The sequence below is a fragment of the Mus caroli genome, chromosome 5 (assembly GCF_900094665.2).
Source record: "Mus caroli chromosome 5, CAROLI_EIJ_v1.1, whole genome shotgun sequence".
Classification (NCBI taxonomy): Eukaryota; Metazoa; Chordata; class Mammalia; order Rodentia; family Muridae; genus Mus; species Mus caroli.
Genome location: NC_034574.1, coordinates 36,202,140 through 36,211,594, shown reverse-complemented (window position 1 = coordinate 36,211,594; position 9,455 = coordinate 36,202,140).

Here is a 9,455-nt window from a genome sequence, read left to right as displayed (position 1 = left end):
GTCACAGAAGCTGTCAGCTTCTGTGGTGCACACTCTCACCTGTGCAGACTAAGTTTCTAAGTTCGGCGGAGTCCTGGAACCAAGATGGCACTCCCTGCTCCTGAGGCAGAGGGCTCCCGTGCAGGGCGGACCACTGTCCTCCGGCTGGGAGGGTGCTGGATGTCTGCGGCCCGAAAAGGGTGCTGCCTCAGTGGCTCTGTGGCTCCCGTCTGTCCCAGAAGCTGTCTGCCTCTGTGGTGCACACTCTCACCTGTGCAGACTAAGTTCCTAAGTTCGGCGGAGTCCCGGAACCAAGATGGGGCTCCCTGCTCCTGAGCTCAACGTGTCTTTCATCCTGCTTCATTCTTCCACCCTGATCACCTTCTAAGATTATACTATTACTCACTCTCTGTAATACTGCACACTTTACTGACTCTTTGATTCTCTTATTAGAATGTGAGTTTGTAATGGATTATTTTGTTCATAGGTATATTTATTTCTAGCATCTAGAGCAAAGTCTGACATGTAGTAGGTGCTCCACAAATATTCATGCGAAGGTAGAGAAAGGGAGAAAGGAAGAATGTAGAGAGGGAAGGATGAGGGGAGGAAGGGAAAGAAGAAAATAGGAAGGGGGAGAGCTGGAGATATTGAGAATTCTTGGGGGCATGGCAAAATACTTAAAACTTTATTATCTTTAGCTGATGAATGATTGTATATATTTAGGGGTTACTGTGTGATGTTTTGATGTGTGCAAACACCATGGAATGATTAAGTGAAACCAATGGACATATCATCTAATGTTCTCCAAACTGTTTTGTAATGAGAAACATCTAAAAACCTTTTGTTCGTTCATGTGTTTGTCTTCGCATTATCAGCTGAAGTTGCCAGGGAGAAATCACTAACATTTGATCCTTCAGGCATTTTGCTTTACAGACTGCTGGGTAGGGTCCAGAGCCTTGGTGCTTAAGGAAATAAAAAATGAGCCACTTTAGAATTTCACCAAATGGTGATGAGGCTTTCATATGGAAAACCTGTGTCATTTCCTACAGGGACCTGAGGAACCAGGGGGAACGCAAAAGTGAGCAGCAGGACAAGGCACACTACCTTAGAGATGCTTCCTGAAATCCTTCCACAGGGCTGGGCCTGAGCAATGTGTACCCATCAGCAGTGCACAGCTCTTTTTCTGGACACCAGAAGTACAGTCCTCGTGACTGAGGGGGTAGGCTTCTTATTTTGCTCAGTTTTATTTCCTTCCAGGGTAAATGGCATCATGCAGCTAGAAGCAGCTGCATTGGTTAGTGTAGTCACAGCAGCTTCACATCAGGATCTGAGCTTTATAGGGGCAGGAGTCACCCATTGTGGGTGGGGATGGGGTTCGTGAAGAAATCTTCAGAGATCTGAGGTCATCGGGTGGGTGATGAAGAAACTGACCCTTTTATTCCTAATTTAAAAGCTTGCATGTGTACCTGCTGAGGACCAAACACCGGACCTATGAATGCATTTTCTAGCCGAGGTGTGTCCCCAGCAATTGACCTGTGATCTTAGGGAAGAAACAGGACAGGGTGTATTGGAAGATGAGCAACAGGAGCCTGGAGCCGGTTGTGAGGCTATGGCAGTCAGAATCCGTTAATGGAGAACCTTAGGACTACTAAATGATCCATAGAAAAATAATGAGCAAATGAATTATTAAGCTCTTGATTTCACCCATCTCTTAAAGACTGTTTTTTGTTGTTGTTGTTGTTGTTTTTTTCCAGTTTCCTAAGCTGTTTCAGCATCCCTGGGCCCAACTAATTCTTCTGCCTCAGCATCCAGAGTGTCTGGTACTACAGTCCTGTGACATCACATTCTAATTCTTTTAGGTAGCATAGCTTCATTTGTTCAGCTATAATTGTAGTTCTTAGTTCTTAGCCCAAGCTCCATTTGTTGCAGAAGTTTGGGGCAGCTGATGCAACAGTAGGTCATCAGTAGAAAGGTAAGACACTGCATGTTCTCTATCGTATACACATCCTAGCTTCCAGTTTTTCTGTACTTATGTAGGAGTGGGGATAGAGCTTTTAAGTAAGAGGGATCTGGAGGTTAATAGAACATGTGCCATGGAAGTGGAAAAAGTATGAAGATGCCATGGAGAAACCTGATTGTTTGTATCCTAATTTTGAAAAATTCAAGGGAGTTTAGTATCATAGTATTTGAAGTATTATAATTATTTCTTAAGTTTAAGGGGGAGGGCATCGTTTATTAGAGTCATTAAATTAGAAATGAGCATAAGTGGGGATGGATGCCAATACAACAGTGTTCTGTCTTTGTTTATCCATCTACTGATTCCGTGACTGCAAAAGGCACGAGGCTAAATGGAGAGCATTAAAACAATGAATTAAAAGCACACTCATTTTCAAATTTACTAAATGATGTATTGGGGAGAAGAAAGATAAGTAGGTAGCTGCTGGGCCCCAACAACTGTAAGGCCCTGGTGGCACTGTGTGCTAAAAGCTAGAGAGTGTTTTTTATACAACTTCATTTATTTTTGAGATTATAAGTACACCATTTCCCTGTTCCATTGCTTGCTTCCAACCTTCTCATATGCCCTTTCTAGTTATCTTTCAAATACATGGCCTCTTTTTTTTTTTTTTAATTGATCCCAGTTGCTTGTGTATATGTATACACTACTTCTTTGTTTTGGCTTTTCTGTTTTGTCTTGTTCTCCTTTGATGGGTTGCTGGCCTAGCTGGTCTAATTGCCATGAGCACCATAATGATTGTGTTGAATGCCATGGGTTTGCATCTCTTCAGCTGTAACTGAGGGCAAAGACACACTACTGTCATGCAACCCTGGGTCAGGTGAGAAGAGTGTGGGGGCAGGGGTCCACTTTGGATCCAGCAACCACAGCCAGAGATGCAGAGTCACAACACTCATGCAATTTGCAGGTCCGATGACTGCCAGAGGTTGAGCCGAGGAACTACATCTGTCACTGTTCACCTTTGCTGCCTTACTGTGAAAATGTTGACTGAGCTTGGGTCCCAGTTGAGAAATGAAGACCTGACAGGCATTAATGCCTACAATAAACACAACCAGGAGCTCAGGCATTAGAGTTGGCAGTCAGAATGTAAACACAGCCTGGCTGGTCAGGACTGCTAATTGTGCTTTCCTGCTGAGCTCATTAGCTTCCTTCTGGCTCACCTTTTATAGATTGTGTTCCACACTTAGAAGCAGCACTTGCCTGCAGCTCTGATATACCCACACTTCTCATTCCATAGATTACCTGGGAAGGCATAAAACATTTCATGGTAAAGTGGTGGAAGAAGTGTAAAAAAGAGTTGTGTATGTAATGAATTTTTTCTTTTTTCTTTTTTAATTAAACAACTCAGTATTGACATTTTTTTTTTGAGACAGGGTTTCTCTCTACAGCCCTGTCTGTCCTGGAACTCACTTTGTAGGCCAGGCTAGCCTTGAACTCAGAAATCTGCCTGCCTCTGCCTCCCGAGTGCTGGGATTAAAGGTGTGCGCCACTACGCCCGGCTTAGTATTGACATTTTGTAAGTCATTAAAATAAGTTTTAATAGTTAAATGCCTCTTAAATACACATGATTTCTTCTGAAGCTCAAAGTAATATGCATTCAATCAGTTTTAAAAATCTCTTTGGAACATTAAACATGATAGAAGTAGAAAAAACAAAACTCTTTTGAAGTCCTCTATGAAAGGAAGTTGTGGAACATTTATGATTAGATAGAAACCATTCCATATCCAAGGGGGAATACTCAGTGTAACTGTGGCTTCATAGAATGAATTGAGTAGTGTTCCTTCTGTTTCTAGTTTGTGGAATAGTTTTAAGAGTATTGGTATTAGTCTTCTATGAAGATCTGAAAGAATTCTGCACTAAACCCATCTGGTCATGGGCTTTTTTTGGTTGGGAATTTAATAACTGCTTCTATTTCTTTAGGAGTTTTGGGACTGTTTAGATGGTTTATCTGATCCTGATTTAACTTAGGTATTTGGTATCTGTCTAGAAAATTGTCCGTTTCATCCAGATTTTCCAGTTTTGTTGAATATAGGCTTTTGTAGTAAGATCTGATGATTGTTTGGAATTTCCTCAGTTTCTCTTGTTATATCTTTCTTTTCATTTCTGACTTTGCTAATTTGGATACTGTCTGTGTGCTCGCTGGTTAGTCTGGCTCAGGGTTTATCTATCTTGTTGATTTTCTCAAAGAACCAGCTCCTGGTTTTGTTGATTCTTTGTATAGTTCATTTTGTTTCTACTTGGTTGATTTCAGCCCTAAGATTGATTTACTGACATCTACTCCTCTTGGGTATGTAATCACTTCTTACATTGTTTGACAAATATCATCATTTACTCCTCCTCCTATTACAATTATTATTTATTATAGTATATGAATTCAAGCCATGACATTTATGTAGAAGTGAGAAGACAGCTTTGTGAACCCCTTTCTCTCCTTCTACCTTCATGTGGCCCCAGAGATCCAAATGTGGAGCTCAGTCTTGTGCCTTTCCCTTCCAAGCCACCTTCTTGGCCCTGACCTGTCACATTCTTGACTACTCTTCAAAAAAAATGCAATAATACATCAATGGTAAATTCAATAGAGATATCCAAATAAAAGTGTGGCAAGAACAGCATCAAATTAAACCCCATTTGTCTCTAGGTATGTGCGAACCACCCTGTCTTATTCAGGGTTTTGCTGCTGTGAACAGACACCACAACCAAGGCAACTCTTATAAAGGAAAACATTTAATTGGGGGATAGATTACAGTTCTAGAAGTTTAGTCCACTATCGTGGCAGGAAGCATGGCAGCAAGCAGGCAGGCATGGTGCTGGAGTAGCTGAGCGTTCTCTATCTTGATCTAAAGGCATCCAGAAGAAGGTTGTTTTCCACAGGGAGCCAGAAGGCTCTCTTCTGCACTAGGTGAAAACTGAGTATTATGAGACCTCAAAGTCCAAAGCCCACCTACACAGTGATACACTTCATCCAACGATGCCACATGTTCTCTAATAAGGCTACTCTCTGTGGCCAAGAACTCAAAGACATGAATCAATGGGGCTGAACCTATTCAAACCACCACATACTCTTATGCCATTTTGGACCTATTCTTATTCTTTAATGTACCAGGTTATTCAAGTGCTATGTTTGACACTTATAAAGTTAGCAAAAATCAAGTTTTTTTAAAAATTAAAATAACATAGATTTTTCAGAATAAAATCTGAGTAGCATAATGAAAACATTGTGTCATAGTGGAATGCATTAGAAATAAAGAAATAAGGTCAAAGATGAAGGACTGGCATTTTCCTTTCTTCCACAATCACAGAAAGGTTTCACATCCTTTGTGTCAGGAGTTGTCTTTACCAGCTTGTCAAGAGGTTCATTTACTCTTTCAGCACATGCTTCCTGAGCAGTCTGTGGGCAGCAGGTGCTCTTTGAGCCACTCAGGGAAGTCTAGCAAGTGAACAAGCTTGTTCTCACTTCCTTTGTCCTTTGACTGCAACATGCATAAGGATGCTTCAGGAAGTCAGGAAAGAATAAGGAAATAGAGCAAAAAGTCTGAGCATAAAAGAGTATGTTAAAAGCAACATGATAGAGAAGAAATCAAACAGGATGAGGTAATTTGGGTGAGTGGGTTGCATTTTACACGTGGTCCTTGAGGTAGGAATCCTTGAGCTGGCATTTGAACTGAGATTCCAAAGATGAAGGGCATGGCAGTTTGGGTGTTTTGGGGAAGAACATGGGGCAGAGGACCATCCAATGTCACAGCTCTGCTGGGACAGAATGATCTATCAGGAGCCAAGGAAAAGGGTGGATTGAGCAAGAGGAACATTCAAGATGATGCCAAAGAAACCAAAGGATGGGTAGGCGCTGCAAGAGGTGGGGGAGAGTGGGGAGGTCATGGAAGCCACAGAGAGGTGTTTGAGAAGCCATCAAAAGCTTTTGAGCAGGGAGTGATATGATCTGACATATGACTGTTTTGGAGACATATTTTAGGTACCTTAAATTTTATAGGTTGAAGGCATCCCACTTGGTAAAATTTGAAAATTGTGAAACAAGTGATGGGCATACTCAACATTCTCCCCCTTGAATTTCACTCAGTATCCTTGCTATGAACTGAACATGTCCTTAGCAAAACTGTACTTCTCCCTTTGTAGAATGAATTTCACATAGATTATTCCTCTAGAGTAGTTGGTTAGTGGTTCATTGTGGACCTGAAGCAGATATGCTAGTAAAGTCTCTACCACGTGCTGGGCACTGTACCATGGAAAGGGACTCAGGGGAAAGTAACCTTCTCTGCTCATTTACCAAGTTTTCAACCTGTTCCTCTTACTACACAGCAATAGTATTATTAGAATCTGGGCCTACATTTCACCTGGTTCCTGGTATGTCTAATGCAGACAGATGTCTTCTAGTAATCCCAACTAGAACTCCTAGTGCTGGTCGCATAACAGGGGCTTAAACATTTGCTGAATTATGGGAAAATAGAACTTTCTCTCTTTGGGCTGCTATCCTCAGCAATGAATATTGGATCTATATCTATATCTACATCTATATTTATATCTATCTAATCTATATCATCTGTATCTATATCCATATCTATACCTATATCTATCTATCTACCTACCTATCTATCTATCTATCTTTGTGAACTGACTGGTTCCTCTGTGCTTTAGAATTATATTTAAAGTCATGCTCTGTAAAATGTATCTAAGAGCTCATTGTATTAACCCACTATCCCTGTAAAATGCATCTACTGGGCTGATGAAGTATGAGGTAGTAGAAGGATAAGGATAAGTACAAGGATAATGATGCCTTTAAAATCAGAACAGACAATTTACAAATGTAAAGTCACGTGGGTAAAACATGAATGAGAACAGCTCACTTGTTTTACAGACTGAGGCTAGGAATGGCTTTATACAAGGTACACAGCTTGAGAGTGGTCCAGCAAGAACACAGTCTCTGACCATACCACCTTGGTGTCTAGTTGGCGAACTCTCTGGTTGTTATGTTCCTTCCCCAGGTGGTTGCAGAGAAGGATAGAATGGAGAGTAGGAATTTGGGCTTGGGCAACAGTTGGCCCATTTGGAGTTGTAGAAGAGTGTGGGAAAGAGAGAGGAAACCAAAGGGTACAGCAAGGACTGCCTGTGATAATAAACCCTCAGTTCAGTCTGGGCTGCGGGCACTGGTGGGTGGCCTCTTCCCTGGTTAGTGCTCCTCTCTGTGGGCTCAGGGTGGAAGCTTCTCTTAGGAGAGGCTGCTGCTTTGAGCTGTGCAGTAATGCCACTGGGCGCTGAGTTCAGAAAAGAGCTGGGAAAAGTTTTTTTTTTTTTTTTTTCATTCATGTCCAGACACTGTCTCTTTATTTTCTTATGCCATGTAGTAGTCTTCAGGGCCTTTGAGCTGTAGGGACATTTTCATCCTATTGGATTAGAAGGAATAGAAGAAAAGAATCCCACTACCCTATACTGTGGACTGACCCATCCCTGTCTGAGACTGCAGGGAGGAACACATTTGGATCTACCCAGACGAAGCTCTTGGAAGAAATCTGACCTCATTGCCAGAAGGATCTGTGAACCATCTTTGTGCTGAAGTTGGCTGGCTGTCCTTGGAGTGAATGCTCTTTGGGGGGTGGGGTGAGGATTGGTTCTAATGCTTTGAATTAATCTGGCCCCCATAATTGGGAATCTGCGTGTCCAAAAGATGAAGGTCCTTGTGCCTAATTGGTTTTTGATTGATCAATAAGAGTCAGCAGCCAGTGGCTAGGCAGGTAGACTGAGGCAGGACCTATAGATTTGCATGGGCTAGGAACTGGGAGAAAGGAAGGAGAGGGAGATCACCATATCTTGGAGGGAGACAGATCAGATTTAGACCTGCAGAAGAAAATTCATCCAAAATGTAGGTGGAAAGGAAAAGCAGCCCTATGGGAGGGGCTGCCCCAAAGGTAACGGGGCAGCAAAGATAAAATGTAGATTTAGAAGGTGCTGAGCCAGGAGTACTAGAAGGAAATATATGCTTGCCTGGTGGAGGATTAGAGCTGCCCAGCTTTTGATCTCGTCAAGGCATATTAAAATTAACTGATATGTCTGTGTGTGCATGTGTGTGCATGTGCACGTGCTCATGTTTGTTTGTGTTTCTTTCATTCATGAATACAGATAGTTCTTGAGTGGAGCACTAAGTGGTATAGCAAATTCACTGCTACATTAGGGTTGATTTCCTCGGAAGGATACATTTCTGGAGCATTAGATCTTTTAAGCCAGGTTTCAGTGCAGGGAAACCTGCATTACAGGCCTCACCAGAAATCACTTCTCCATTTATGAGTAGGTATGTGTTAAAGACATGTGTATCAAGTCTTATTTATAATGGTCCTAGGGATATGAGATGATTGGGTAGACAGTATCACTACTATTTCACCCCCCATTAGGGAAATGTTGCACAAATTCGGAATTTATAGCTTGCAATGGGCTTCATGATGGGGTGTGGTGAGAGCTGAATTGGAAAATCATGGCGAAGCCTAGTTTAGACTAATCAGTAAAGACCCAAGAGAATAAGAAATTTTAGGTTGAGATCTGCTGGATATGGACACATCAGTCATATGAAAAATCTGGAATGTGGTTCTCTTGGTAGAGTGAGCAACACAAGGATTTAGAGATTGAAGAGAAACTTGCACCTTTTCTGAAGGCTTGTGTATTAGAGTGGTATCTCAGAACAGTGGAAAGAACACTCCAGGAGGTGATCAAGAACTAGACAATTCTTACACTTGCATGAGTAAGTGGTCAGATTTTCTTGGAAGAGCATCAAGAAGATGCTGAAAACGGCAATCAAATTGGGAAAAGATCTTTACCAATCATAAATCTAATAGGGGGCTAATATCCTATATATATATATATATATATATATATATATGTGTGTGTGTGTGTGTGTGTGTGTGTGTGTGTGTGTGTGTGTGTGTGAGCTCAAGAAGTTGGACTCCTGAAAACCAAACAACCCTATTAAAAAATGGGGTACAGAGCTAAATAAAGAATTCTCAACTGAGGAATACTGAATGACTGAGAAGCACCTAAAAAAATGTTCAACATCCTTAATCATCAGGGAAATTCAAATCAAAACAACCCTGAGATTCCACCTCACATCACTCAGAATGGCTAAGTTCAAAAACTCAGGTGACAGCAGATGCTGGTGAGGATGTGGAGAAAGAGGAACACTCCTCCATTGCTAGTGGGACTGCAAGCTGGTACAACCACTGTGAAAATCAGTCTGGCAGTTCCTCAGAAAATTGGATATAGTTCTACAGGGAGATCCAGCAATACCTTTTCTGTGCATATACCCAGAAGATGCTCCAACACGTAATAAGGACACATGTTCCACTATGTTCATAGTAGCCTTATTTATAATAGCCAGAAGTTGGAAAGAACCCAGATGTCCCTCAACAGAGGAATGGATACAGAAATTATGGTACATTTACACAATGGAGTACTACTCAGCTAT